The 14,895-nt window shown below is 39.7% G+C and overlaps 1 protein-coding gene across 7 annotated transcripts in view; it reads left to right on the top strand.

Annotated features, from left to right (window-relative positions):
- The first annotated feature begins 191 nt into the window (after positions 1-191).
- The window catches only part of GOLGB1 (golgin B1), an 81,282-nt gene continuing 66,578 nt past the window's right edge, over positions 192-14,895 (top strand). For 5 of the 7 annotated variants that reach the window (XM_014593329.2, XM_006162627.3, XM_006162626.3 and 2 more), the window contains exon 1: positions 193-1,105. The gene's annotated coding sequence lies outside the window, so the exon portion shown is untranslated. Of the gene's footprint in view, positions 1,106-1,313; positions 1,408-14,895 lie in introns of those variants that run through there. The other 2 variants (XM_014593330.2, XM_006162624.3) reach the window with 2 other exon arrangements.

Below are 14,895 nucleotides of genomic sequence, written 5' to 3'. Positions count from 1 at the left end.
AGGGAAAGAACAAACAAAAAGGTGTAGTGTAATGTGTGCAGGGGACCACAGTTTTAGAAGAGTAGCCAGGAAAGGCCTTACCAAACTGATGCTTGAACCTTGAAGGGTTGTGTAGCCTTAGGATGAAGAATTACATAGTGAGTTGAGTGCCTGATACACAGTAAGAGTCATTAAATTCAAACTAATATTGTTTTATTGTCAAGAGAAAGCCTGATATGATAGAGGTCATTGAAAGCTGGCTGCTTTTCCCCCTTTCCTTAGGGTCTTCAGGACCCTTAGGAGCATGCGCTTTTGGATCTCTTGCTGGAGCTTTTCGCTGACACCAGTTCAGGGCCTGGGACCTCAAATCTCACGCTTTAAGGCCTAGCTCAAGCTCCAAGTACTGTCCTAGAAGACATCGCTGATCCTCCTTCATATCGACGCCGGGTCTAGCCGGAGTTCCACCACTAAGTCGCTGTTTATCTTTGAGAAAGGAACTTCTCCGGTTCTCGTTCTTCCATCGATAAAATGAAAAGGTTATACTAGACGACCAACTGTCCGGCTCTAATGTTTTGTGATTCTAAGAGCTAAATCCATGTTCTAGTTCTGTTTCGCAGCTCATCCAACAACCCGAACGGCAGCCGATGCCCGCGGCCCAGTGGCTCGGCAGAAACCCAGGCCGCAGTCAGGGTGGGACGCACCGGCACCGGCGCATCTACCTCACTCGGGAGACGCCTGACCTTCCTCAGTACACCCGCCCTCCGGTCATTTCCGGCCTTTTCCAGATCCTCTTCCGGGACACTTGCTCGCGTGTGATCCTGCCCCTCGTCCACTCCTCCGAGCTAATTGGCTGTTTCTTTGAGGAAGCGGCGCATTTTCTGAGGCTGATTGGTTCCCGTCATTGTTGACAGGTTTGTTACAAACAAGGCGTGCCCGGTCTCCAGGGTAACGGCCCACCGATAGTCCCGATTGGTGGATGTCCTAATCCCATCTTCCGTGCTAACTGCGACTGGTTGAGTCCCTGGCGGGGCGCGGCGGTGGTAGGTGTCGCGTCCGGGGTTCCCGGGCTGACGTGGCTCGAGCTGGGAGGGGGGGAGCTGGAGCCTCCGGCTGCAGCCGTTTCCAGGTGAGTGGGGGGCGTCCCCCAACTCCTCCCTCCACAAGTCTCATAACGGTCACTAGCGACACAGGGGCTGTGGGGGCTGCCGAAGCAGCACACTGAATCCCGCCCCGCCCCTCCCGGATTCAGTAGGGGATCTGGTCCTTCTGCCGCCTCCCTCCACCCACCCGGCCTCGTTCTAATAGCCCCCCACGCTTGTCGGCCCCGCCGGAGCGTTTCAGGGTCGCCCTTCACGGCCTTGGAGCACACACGCGGTCTGCCCCTTTCCGGGACATTTCTCCTCTTGGAGCGACGGCGAAAGGCGCCAGGTCAGTCCTGTCCGCCTGGTCTGTTTGCCTGGGCGGCCTGCTTTCGCCGGCCTCGGTCCGCAGCCGCGGACGTCGGAGAGAACCTGCCTGGCCCCTGCGCTCAGGCCCTAAACAAACTTAGCGTCGGGGAGGGGAGGCGGGACCCAAACAAATCAGAGTTCTTGAAGGCGGAGATCGCAGAAGCGGCGGAGATACTAATACAAACGGAGGCCTGTCTTAGGATCTTGCTATTGCTGATGGGTCGCTGGAAGGAGGAGAGGAGAGGGATGACCCCTGCATGCCATTAACACTAAAATCCCAGGATTCAGAAGTGGGCTGGTTGTTAGAGAAGGGGAAAACCTGAAGAGAGTTCTGGAGGAAAAAGAACTTGGTTCAGTGGTGCGGGATATGTTTATTCTGCATCAAAGGAATGTGAAGGGGGGATGAGTCCCTTGACGAATGAGGAATATGGTTGTCTGACTTATTTAAAGAGCTCCAGTTGGTCTGTGGGGAGAGGGCCATTTAAGAATGAAACAAAGATATTTAAAATCATGGATAAGTATTTTTTATTTTGGGAGCTAGTCGGAAGCTCTCTAAGTACTTTCAGGAGCTGTGCAAAATGGCAGTAGAGAAGTCCACAGAAAAGCTAGAGGCTTTTCCAGAACCATGAATTAATGATTGGAATAGTCAGAATGATTATGAAGGGTCAAACATAGGGAATATTCTGTTGGAAACAAGGCAGAATTTGGCCATGGAATAGATATAGGAAAAAAGACATTGTATGCTGATTATAGCTTTTACTTCTCATCCCTTGACCAAAGAATGACTGCTTAATGCTTTCTTCTTATTGCATTAAATTTATTTGACAACATCAGTAGTTTCTAAAGACTTCTAATTGTACACCCTGTTAGTAAAACATTTTGGACATTCATCACCTCATATGTATTTAATATATGAGTACCTATGTATCCCCCAGTGATCTCTTGCTTTCTATTTCTCCAGGTAGCACATGCGCCCTCTAGCAAAAATCTCTCTCAAAAAAAAAAAAATACTATTTGAGACTCATCTTACCACTGATCGTTATATGCCAGACTGTTGTGACTGTTGTGAGGAACCGCTATGTAAAGATTAGATTTGTGCCAGCAGATGGAGTAGCAATTACATCACAGGTCTCCCATATGGCTCACCACAGTTCAAGTCCTGGACCCAGTGGCTTGAAAATCACACTGGGAGGATCTACAGATGGTGTAATGGTTACAGTGCTGAACTCCCATGTAGTTGACCACGGTTTGAGGCCCAGATCTGGTGGCTTAAAACTCATGCTGGACGCATGTGCGTGTGTGCCCAAAATCCTGAGAGGAGAATGAAAGAAAAGGGATTGTGATGTGACCATCCCATCTTAGGGGTGATTTCTTGCATGCATCCTATAGCAAACATCTCTCAAAAGAAATAAAAAAAAATAATCATGCTGGGTATGTGTGTGTGCATGCCCAAGGTCCAAAGAGGAGGATGGAAGAGAAGGGATTGCGTTGTGGTCATCACCCATGGGAGGTGATTTCTCGCTTTCTCTCTCATTGTCTCTGTCTCTCTCTCTGGCAAGTGCACATGCCCTAAGGCAAAAACCTCTACCAAAAAAGAAAACACAATTTTCTGGTCACAGTGAAGCATATGTATAATATATACCCTCCCTCTTGTCTTTCCCACAAGTGGAGTTATAATATACATACTACTATACATTTTTCTTTTATCACTTAGTACTATATGATGTATCTTTTTAAAAACATTGAATATGCATATTATGAAAAAACTGCATGGATTTCAAATTTTTTGCACCAAAATATACTTTAATTCCACTTTTCCATAAACTTTGAAGTACCTGCATTTATTAGGCGTTTTCAATATTCATCAGTATAAATGACCTCATTCTTTAAATGGCTTACATAGCATCTCCACATAGAAATATAAAAAATGTATTAGTTTATCTCCTTTTGATGAACACTTAGATGGTTTTCAGTTGTTTCATCAAAGCACTGCTGTAGTGAATATTCATCTCTGTATATCCTTGTACCCTTGTGTGCACCTATCTGTGCTATAAATAAAATGAAATTATTTGGGGCCATTCTACTATGAATCATTTCATTTTAGTCTACCACTCAAAAAAAGCACCAACAGAACTAATTGATGTATGCCCTTCTGCCTTCATGCCTTAATTGCAGTTTCCAGCCTGAGTGAAGACTTCAGGTGATGAGGTACTCAGAAAATAGAGTATTTTTTGTGTATCTCCATCAGGCAAGACTATTTGTTGAGCGGAGTGACTGGGCAGATTACTTCCCTATGTCTTAGTTTACTCATTTTAAAATTGGGCATATTGGAAGTATTTTCCGTAGAGTTATTTTAAGAATAAGATGTATTTGGGGCCAGCTGGTGGCATGGTGACTGGATGGCCAACTGTGAGGTTTGAGTCCTCACCCTGTACCTTGAAAAAACTACACCAGGAGCATGTGTATACATTCCCAGAATCCCAAGAGAAGGATGGAGGAGAAGGGATTGTGATGTGACAATTTCCCCTGATGGGGTGTTTTATTTCCCTCTCTCTTGTCTATCTCTCTGACAAGTACAAAAAAACAAAAAAAAGAGTTAATGAGGATAAATAAGTTATATGTAAAGCAAATGGAACAGTGCAGATATTGCTGTGAATATCTTATAGCTACCATTTACTTCTAAATTTATTTAAAGTAGTTTTTTTGTATCATGAAAAGGTTTTTTTTATTTTGTTTGTAGAAGTATATCGTAGTATTGATAATATTTTTTATTTTTTTATTTTTTTGAGAGTTTTTATTTATTTTTCTTTTTTGTTATAGGGCGCGTGCACTCGCCAGAAAGACAGAGAGAGACAGAGAGACAGAAAGCGAGAAATCACCCCCTAGGGAGGACGACCAAGCCACAATCCCTTCTCCATTCTCCTCTCGGGATCTTGGGCATGCACGCACACAGGCCCGGCGTGAATTTAAGCTGCCAGGTCTGGGACTCAAACCATGGTTGACTACGTGGGAGTCCAGCGACATCTCCATTACGCTAACTGCTGGTCCCTATATTGATAATATTGAATATACTTGTTCCAGCTATACAGCACTCCTTTCTTGTTAGCTCCTTAACCTGCTTGAGAATCACTTTGAGAATTAATCACTTTGAGAATTAAAGAATTGAGAAAAATCACTGAGGCACAACCAAATATACACAAGTAAGTTTGAGGCGAAGCCTCAATGGAAACCTAACATTGCATGTGCTGTTTCTGTGGGAAAATGTGATTTCCAAAGCAGGAACCAGCCATGTGGTGTGGTTAAGGGCACTGGGTCCTGCATGGCTGACGGCAGGGTTAGAATCCTGGACTCTAGGGCTTGAAAAGCATGCTGGGTGCGTGCGCATGCACGTGCATGCGTGCATAAAATTCTGAGAGAATGGAGTAGTAGAGATTGTGGCATAGTCTTCTGTCCGTGGGGGTGCTTTCTCACTTTTCTTCTCTCTCTCTTTCTCCAGTGAGCCCACATGCCATATAGCAAATTAAAAAATTTCTTTTCTAAAGCAAACATTGTATGTACATGTACACACAAGCATGCACTCACTGTCCACAATTATTGTGCTCATTTTTCTGTGTTTATTATATTAGGATCTTCATTTATTATATTATGTGGTTAGGGATAGGCCATCTATCTATATATAATACCTAATAAAATTAGATATTGTTCAGTTATTGTTGCCATCATCATATATATGTGTGTGTGTGTATGTGTGTGTATATATATATATATAATTATGCCATTTATATTTTATATATATATTTATTTATTTATAGTTCCTGATATAATGCTTTACATCAGGTGGATATTTAAAAAATAATAATATTAATGAAATTTAATTCTAAGTGTCACTTCAGTATGTCTGTGTGAAAGTCCTGTGACAGGTTTGTGGAAGTGAATTGTGGCCAGCATGAATTTTGAAGGGGTTATTTTATTTGCCTTAGTATTTTGTAGAAACCAGGCCTTGGTATGAATCTGTATATATATTTCATTCTTTTTCTTAGTTGCTGTTTGTGATTTTGGTGCTTTATAAAACAATAGCAAGAGTTCATCCAGTTGTCACACATATTTCTTACATGAATTTGTTACTATGACATGAATATTTATTTCCCCTTTATTTTTGTTTATACATTTGCCCATTTTGTCCTACAGTGAGGATAATAGAGGGACAATATGCCCATGTTTCTTCATTTAGCTTAAGGATGGCTCCATTCTGGCTTTCTTACCCTCAAGTTCCCGAACTTTGAGCTACTAAAGCACTCAGCTATGCTAGGATGCCCTTCCATTACATTTTCAGATTATTCCTTTAATGTCCATAGATACAGATATAATTCTTGAATTATGGAATCACAATTGGGCATTAGAATGGCTCTTGTAAGTCTTCATCTTAAGATGAGGAAGCTGAGGGACCAGCAGTTAGTATAATAGCTATGTTGTTGAATTCCCATGTAGTTGACCGCAGTTCAAGTCCCAGACCCAGTGACTTAAACTCACACCGGGTGCATGTGCATGCATGCTCAAGATCCCGGGAGGAGAATGGAGGAGGAGGAATTGCGGCGTGGCCATCCCTCCTGGGGCGTGATTTTTTGCTTTCTATCTCTGTCTCTCTCTGGAGAGCACACGCGCCCTATAGCAAAAACCTCCCCCCCCCCCAAAAAAAAAAAGATGAGGAAGCTGACAATTGAACGATAAAGTGACTTAAGCCAATACAGCTTTTTTCCTTGTTGAGCCAGTCCTGAAGGCTTAATTTAACTCTGGCTCCCAATTTGGGGCTCTTTTCACTATGTCATCTACTTTCCTGTGGACATCTCACATTGTGAAAGTAATTTATCAGAGACTTCTTTTGTCTTGCCTGAAATGGTACATCCCTAACACTCTGCTAGCTTTTTAAAATCTTACTTAACTATTAGTTTTTCCTTTCTTAAAATACAGATATTTTTAAACAATTTTGTGAGAAATGTAATTCATTTGTTATTTAAAGAGCTTTTAGGGCCAGCTTGTGACATGGTGGTGAGGTGACTGGATCCCATGTGGCCAACTGTATAGTTTGAATTCCAAACCTGGCCGTTTGCAAAACATATCCGGCACATGTGTGTGCATGCCCCAAATCATAACAGGAGGGAGAGAGAGGAGAAGGGATTGCAGCATGACCATCACCTGTAGGTGTTACTTTCTCTCTTCGTCTTTCTCTGTTTCAGGCAATGGCAAGTTCCCTCTGGCAAAAATTAAAAAAAGAAAAAAAAAGAAAGAAAGAAAGAAAAAAAGTTTTTGATTTTATTCTATTGCTTTTTTAGCTGAGAGACTTTGAAATGTCTTAATTTTTCCGAGTGTCAGTTTTTCCTGTCTATAAAATGGGCAGATTTTGTTAAGATTAGAGAAAAGTGTATAAAAAGTACCTGGTATACTTACTTTGCAATTAAATTAGATATTGTTCAATAGTTTTGCCATTAATGTTATCAATATCCTACATTCATGTGTACATATCCTTCATGTATGTTGATTTTCAGTAGAATGCTGGTGAAGACACCCTCCTAGGGAGGATGAATCAGAATCTCATATGTGGTAGTTTTTGTAGTATGAGGGAGAGAGGAGGATAACTTTAGTTTGGAACAACAATTTAGTATTTAATTTATATAAACAAAATGAAAAAGTAGGTTCTCATAATAGCAATTATGTAAAATAAGACTCATCATAATCGTATTGACTAGAAGATTCTATTGAAGGCATACCACCTTGGGTGGATAGGTGTGTGCACATGCTCTTGTTGTCGCACACACAAGATAGTTTTACATTTTCTTGAGGAGAGTATGGCTTAAAAATGGTTGAGAAACACTATCACTGTGTCTAAAATTTCAGTACTTTCCTGTTTAGCCCTAAAGGTAGTAGTAGTAGGAGTAGGGTCTGTGCTATTCAGAGCAGAAAGTGTGGGTACAAACAGAAAAGGGTAGGGTTAGAGTAGGTTGGGGACTCTGAACTGCTGAAAATGGTGGCCACTAAGTTAATTATTTATAGGTCAGGGTATGTCATAAAACCTAGGGTTAAGTCAAGGAACTCCCATATGGATTCCTCTAAACATAATTGCTTAACTATTTCTGTTAAATTTTTATAACATTCTTTAAAAATTATAACCATTTCCATTTCTAAAAATTTGTCGTTTCAGAAATGTATAGGTATGTACTTATATAATACATGACCTTCTGGGATTGGCTTTTTTTTTCATTCAGTATAATTTCCTGAAGATTCTTCTAAATCATTGGGCGTATCTGTAGTTTTTTTTCCTTTTTAACTGTGGATGGGCAGATTTTGTTAAGATTAGAGAGAAGTGTATAAAAAGCACCTGGAATACTCTGCAATTAAATTAGATATTGTTCAGTAATTTTGCCACTAATGTTATCCATATCCTACTATCCTACTATCCTATTCAAATCCCATAAAGTATTCCATGGGATTATCTATATAAACAGTTTTAACTATTGTTGAAAGACAGGCTACTTCCAAATATGTTTTAAGTCTTTGTGTACACACACACACACACACACACACACACACGCTTTTGTGTACAGGCTTTGTGTGAACTCAACTTTTCATTTCTCTGGGATAAATACTCAGGAGTAGAATTGCTGAGTCAGTCATCACGTAGATGTATCCTTTAGTTTTAGTTCATTTCTTTCTAATGTGTAGAAAAAGTTTATTTATTTGAGCAAGAGAGACCCATAACAGGATCCATGATCCACCTGCAGTCTCTCAGTCTCAGTTAGCTCAGATCATGGGCATATGCCAGTGGTCAGGGAAGTCCCAGGATGGAAACCCAGGCCTTTTCCACATAGATCCAGCCATTCTGCCACTGTGCCACCTCCGTGTCTCCTCTGTTCCCATTTTCTCTTTGTTTGTTTATAAGCCAGAGGGCATGTGTGCTTGCCAGAGTCAGAGAGAGAAAGAGAGAGAAAGAAAAAGAAAGCATCCTCCTGTAAGTCAAGGTCATACTGCAGTTGCCTTGCCTCCATTTCTCTATCCTGTTGGGACTTTGGGTACGCACACACAGGCACCCAGCATATCTTTCAAGCGACTGGAGCCTGGATTCAAACCACAGTGTTAGTTACGTAGAATCAGGCTCTCCTAACCATTAGGCCACAGGACTAACCAAAACCTTATTTCTTCTTTTTAAAAGAATATTTTATTTATTATTATTTATTAAAGGATTGCATTTTATTTTATTTATTTTTTAAGAATTTTTAATTTAATTTATTATTGTTATTTTAAATTTTACGAGAGAGAGAGAGAGAGAGAGAGAGAGAGAAGGAAAGCAAGAAAGCAGACTGCCATGTCCGGGACTTGAGTTGTGGTTGGCCCTGTGGGAGTCAGCATCCCAACTATGACATCACCTGCTGACCCTCACCTCATTTCTTCTTGATTTTTAAAAAATTATCCATCAACTCTTTTTAAAGACATGATATATTGTATTTATTCATTTTCTTCTTCCCTGTCATTTCATCTTAATTTCCAAATTGATTTTTAAATATTTTGCAATCGTTTCTTGAGTTCAACTTTATTTCTGAGTTTTTCTATTTTTGATATATATATATATTTTCATGACTGTTATTTTTTATGCCTTGCAGTTAGTTCCTTTAGGTTATAGTTTTGAACTTAGAGCATGGCTCTCTGACATGCTTCCGTTTCCTGTACTGTTATTATTATGCTCTCTTTTCCTCTTTTAACTTTGTATGTAAGTCCTGATACTTTTCAGTTGTCCGTTTTTATGTGAATTTAATTTGCTGAATATTAGACTTATTTTAGATAGCTTTTCTAACTTTACAGAGATCACTCTTAAACTGTTTTTGATATTGTTAAAAAGAATCTAGCAATACAATTTTTGAGATTTCCTGACTTTCTTTTCCGGTTACTCCCACCTACTGTTTATGGATATCTTTCCTTAATGGTTTAATTTTGATTCTTCTCTCAGCAGATTCTCCTCAGTGTGAGACCCTATCCGGAGAGCTCCAGCTCTTCTGAGAGTTCATAGGATCCCCAACTTTCTCACCGCTTTCAACCCTTGCAGACCTCTGTACCTAGCTGTTACTGGAATGAGGAGACTCCTTTCTGTTCAGCTGCTTGCTGTTCTCTAATTGGCGAGGCACATTTGCCAGTGAGTGTTCACTGGCTCTTTTGTGGCTTCTTGGTGTTAGCTCTGTTGCACTCCTATGGCTTCCCTCTGTTTCCCTGGCATGGACACCAGTGACACCCAGATCCTGTGGCTACTGGTGTTTTGTCTATTTCCACATTTACTTCGGACTTTCAGAAAATGTTGCTAAGCAGATTTTTGGCAAAGGCTTTCTGTAGGTTTTTGCTTTGTTATTTAGCTGCTTTGTGTGTTTTTATGTGAGAATTCGGGAAGATATAAACTCTATGAAGATGTTGTACAAATACATCTTCATCTAATCCTAACAATTGGTTGTTTTGTTGCTTGCTCCCACAGTGGTATAAAAATCTGAAGCTAGGGACTAGCAGTTGGAGTAATGGCTATGTCGCTGGACTCCCATGTGGTTGACCGCGGTTCGAGTCCTGGGCTCAGTGACTTACGCCAGGCACATGTGTGTGCGTGTCCAAGATCCCAAGAGGAGAATAGAGGAAAAGGGATTGTGGCGTGGCCTTTCTCCCTGGGGGGTGATTTCTCGCTTTCTGTCTCTCTGTCTTTCTGCAAGTGCACAGCCCTATAGCAAAAACTTCTCAAAAAACAAAAATATCTGAAGATAAAGTGGTTTTGTTTCCTAAGTTAGATTTGTTATGATTTTCTCTTTCTTTTTCTTTTTTCTTTTTTTAGGTTTTTGCTATAGGGCATATGCACTTGCTGGAGAGAGAGAGAGACAGTGAGAGGGAAAGTGAGAACTCACCCGCCCCCCCCAGAGGGGATGGCCATGTGGCAATATGTTCTCTTCTGTTCTTCTCTCAGGATTTTGGGCATGCATACACATGCACTTGGTGTGGTTTTCAGGCTGCTCAAACTGTGATTGGCCTTGTGGGAATCCAGCACCTTAACCAGTATACCACCTGGTGGCCCCATGATATTCTTGATTAGTGTAAATCTCTCTGCCTAAAAAAGACTCTTTAGTGATGGTATTTGTTTCCTTCATTAAAGGTTACTATTGAATATAGGATTTGGGGCCAGGAAAGGGTGTGGAGGTTAAGGTGGCTGGATCCCACATGGCCAATTGTTCTATTTAAGTTTCAGACCCTGTGGCTTGAAAAACACACTGGGCGCATGTGTATGTGCCACTAAAATTCTAAGAGGAGAGTAGAGGAAAATGGATTGTGGTGTGATCACCTCCCCACCCCGGGTAGGTGGAGGAGGGGGTGGTACTTCTCACTTTCTCTGTCTCTGTCTCTGTCTCTCTCTCTGTATGTGTCTCTGTCTGCAGCAAGTGCACGTGTCCTATGGCAAAAATTAAAAAAAAAATAGAATATAAGATCTTTAAAATTGAAAATAAAGTTTGGGATCTATTAGTATATACTGGTGAATTGTGATTTTCTTTTAACTGACTGTACCTATGCATCTCACGACTTGAATAAGGAGCTATATATGATCCTGTGTACTTAAATATGACTATTGTCCTTTCAGTAGTCATAGTTATATTTAAAGTTTTATATGGTTCAACTCAGCCTTAGTGGTGCACAGCTAGAGACATACTGAACTGCAGTGCTGGAGGCTACATGGCTATGGGTTTAGATCTCTGGTCTGGTTGACCTGAAACACATTGAGTGAACAGGTGCATGCCCAAGATGCTCACAAGCTAGAGGGCAGGAGGATGGGATCATGGCAACATGAGATCCTGTGGAGGGTGCCCCACCCTCATGTGCATGCTCTCATGCATCCTCTATTATGAATAATATAAATATGGTCGATATGCTTCTCTTTTTTTTCTTCCTGTAAACTATATGCTACTTGGATTATACAAGACAACCTATTACAGAAACAGGAGTCTCTCACCACTATTTTCTTCAGAATCATGGCTGCTTTGTAAACACTACCACTGTTCTGAGTACAATAAAACTATATCAGAGACTAGTTTTATTTAAGTGGTTATTTTGTGCAGTAGTTTTTATATTTCTCCCTGCTGAGGGTTTTAAAAAACAAATGATATTTTGTGAAAAGACATAAAGCATTATTTAAATTAGTGCTATCTACAGTACAGTTCTTTTTTGATTTTTTTCTATCAGCATTAATACAAAGTATAGGGACTGGCACTTGATACTGATCTGAGTATGTAGCATATATATTGGTTATAACTGAGTTAATTCTGGAGTAACTTTAGATTTACATAGAATTTGCAAAGATTACTACAGAGAGTTATTATATAGTGTCTCCTAACAATAACATGTTATGTAACTTTGGTAAGTTTTTCAAAAGAAGGAACATTGATACGGTGATATTAACTATTGATAGACTTTATTTACATTTCATATTTTTTTAACCACCTGTGTCCTTTTTTCTGTATCAACTTCTAAAAAACAGAGTAAAAATGTTTATTTGAGAAAAAGCATTACAATGTACAATACTCTTTTACTCTATGGTCATATTCAGGGAGGCAAGGGAAGAAAAAGATTTTTGAAAGAAAAATGAGAAGGGATTACATAAGCTCTTTGGGACTATTATCCTTGGCTACCAGGATCAATAACAAGAGTGGCACCAGTGCAAAATTGTACATTTCTGGATAGATGTCTTCACAGAAGTATTCCTTGTGTAAGGATGCAGTGGTCTTTGTACAAGGTGGTGATTTTGGCAGCGTCTTTGTGGCAATTCTTGTTATCAGGCATCCTTTCATGAGACCTGCCCTCTGTATGGCCTGCCCCTGCCCCATTTAGTCAGGATTTAACACAAGTTTACGTAAATGACTCTAGTTTGATTCTAGAACTTTCACACCTGTTTCAGGATCCAATTGAGGATAATACTTTACATCTAGTCAGCATGTCTCTTTGTCTCCTGTGATCTGTGACTGTTTATCTTTCATTGTTTTTCATTACTTTGATAGTTTTGAGGCATATTGGTGAAATATTTTAGATAGTCCCTGAATTTGGGTCTACTTAATACTTTTTCCAAATGAGATGAGGGTTACGAGTGTGGGGTGGAATACCACAGAGGTAAAGTAAACTTCTTATCTCATATCAGGGAGTATATGATATTATGATCATTTATCACTGGCGATGTTACCCTTGATCATTTGGTTGAGGTGGTGTCTGCCAGGTGTCAGATGTCTCCACTTTAAAGTTGCTGGTTTTCGCATTTCATACTCTTCTTTGGAAGTGAGTCACAAAGTATTGCCTACACTCAAGGACAGTGCAATTGAGCTATATTCCTAGAGGGGGATATAACTACATAAGTTATTTGGAATTCTTTTTTTTTTTTTTTAATTTCCAGAGATTGCATGCATGAGAGAGAGGGGGAGAGAAAGCACACCCCTATAGGTATAACCATGCTACAGTCTCTTCTCCATTTCTCTGTCCTGTTGCGATTTTAGGCATGCACACATGCTCGGTATGTTTTCAAGCTGCTGGGTCTGGGATTCGATCCACGTTCAGCCATGTGGAATCTGACTTCCTTAACCACAAGGCTACCGGTCTGGCTTTTTGGAATTCTTTTGTATGGAATATTTGTCTTTCTGTACCATTTATTTACTTAAATAATTGTTTTTAATCATTATCATCTGATGGTTATTTTTAAGTTTAGGTTACAACCTAATGCTATTGTTCTTTATTTTGTTGCTCACATTGTTTTAACTTTGTCCATTGCAACCTTGTTCAGTTTGACTTCTCATCACATGCTTCTTTTTTTCTTTTATGAGCACTTCCTTACTTTCTGGCACTGCAAGACGCTTCAGACTCATGTTGTATCCTTCCTGCTACAATTCTAGATAGCCATCCATTTCTCCAAGGAGCCTCAGTTCTTTTTACTCAAGATTGATGTTTAGAAATCAAGGTCTGGGTGCTGGATGAGCTCATTGCTAGTGTTTCTAAGACTTTACAGTGAACACAGTGAGTGTATATATTTCTGTAAAATAACTCACAATTTATAATGCATGCATATCTATATTTATCTTTTTATACATGATATTAAAATACACGAGCTAACACTGATATATCTGACTCTAATCCAGTACCACAGAATTTATTTTAGCCTTCTTGCTTTGCTTATTTGTAACTGCTTTCCCCAATGGTGAGAAACCTGCATCTCAGTATCTATAGTTTATTTACTTACTCATTCAATTCTAATAAGCACATAAAGTAGTTTTAGAATTGCCAATAAATATTGCTGTGAGGAAGCATTTACCAACTTGAGTAGTGTTTGTCACTTCTTTTTGACTTTAGTCTTATAGTAACCAGTTGAGACATGATTTCCCAAAGTTTCTTAGGTTAACCTCATTTTTTTTCCTCCTTTAGTGAGGTATGTCATATACTTAAAATATAGTTAGGTTAATATGTTACAGTCCGCATTCTATCCTGAGGATTAACATCCTGATTGATTTTTCATCATTATTTTTATTTATAGTTAAGTTTACTCTTTGTTGTTGTTTGGTTTTTAGGTTTTTGTCATAGGGCACGTGCGCTCACCAGAGAAAAACAAAGAGACAGAGAGAGGGAAAGTGAGAAATCATCCCCCAGAGGGGATGGCTACACCACAATCTCTTCTTTTCCATTCTTTCGGTATTTGAGGCACCTATGCACACGTGCCTGATGTGATTTTCAAGCCGCCAGGTTCAGGACTCTAACCATAGTCAGCTGTGTGGGAGTCCAGTTTCTTAATCACCATGCCACCTGCTGGCCCCTAAGTTTACTCTTTGTAATGTACAGTTCTTTGAGTTTTGATAAATGCATATGGTTATCAATCCACTACCTCAAGGACAGTTCCTTTACCTTAAAAATTCTCTCGTGTGGCTCTGTTTCTGGCCTTTCCATAATGTCATATATTGTTGGAAAAATCATGATGCATTTTTGCATAGAAAAATAGAAAAAATACATTATGACTTTTTCAGTGACTCAATAAATAGGCTCATGTAATATGTAGATTTTTACATTTAGCTTCTTCCACTAAGCAAAAGACATTCTAGGTTTATACATGTTGTCTCATGTGTCAGTGATTCATTCCTTTTCATTGTTGAGCAGTATTGCCTTGTTTAGATATACCATAGGTTGTTACTCGTTCACTTGTTGAAAGATATCTTGGTGCAATTTTCAGTTTTTGTGATTATGAGTAAACCCAGTAAAAATATTTTCTTAACAGGTTTCAGTGTGAGCGTCAGTTTTCATTTCATAAATACTTAGAAGTGGGATTGGTAGATGTGTTTAACTTTTAAACATACTGCTAAACTGTGTTCCAAAGTAGCAGCACTATTTCTTTTTCTTTCTTTCTTTCTTTCTTTCTTTCTTTTTTTTTTTTTTTTTT

The sequence above is a fragment of the Tupaia chinensis genome, unplaced genomic scaffold, assembly GCF_000334495.1.
Source record: "Tupaia chinensis unplaced genomic scaffold, TupChi_1.0 Scaffold140355_1, whole genome shotgun sequence".
Lineage (NCBI taxonomy): Eukaryota > Metazoa > Chordata > Mammalia > Scandentia > Tupaiidae > Tupaia > Tupaia belangeri.
This window is presented reverse-complemented; position numbering and strand designations above follow the sequence as displayed.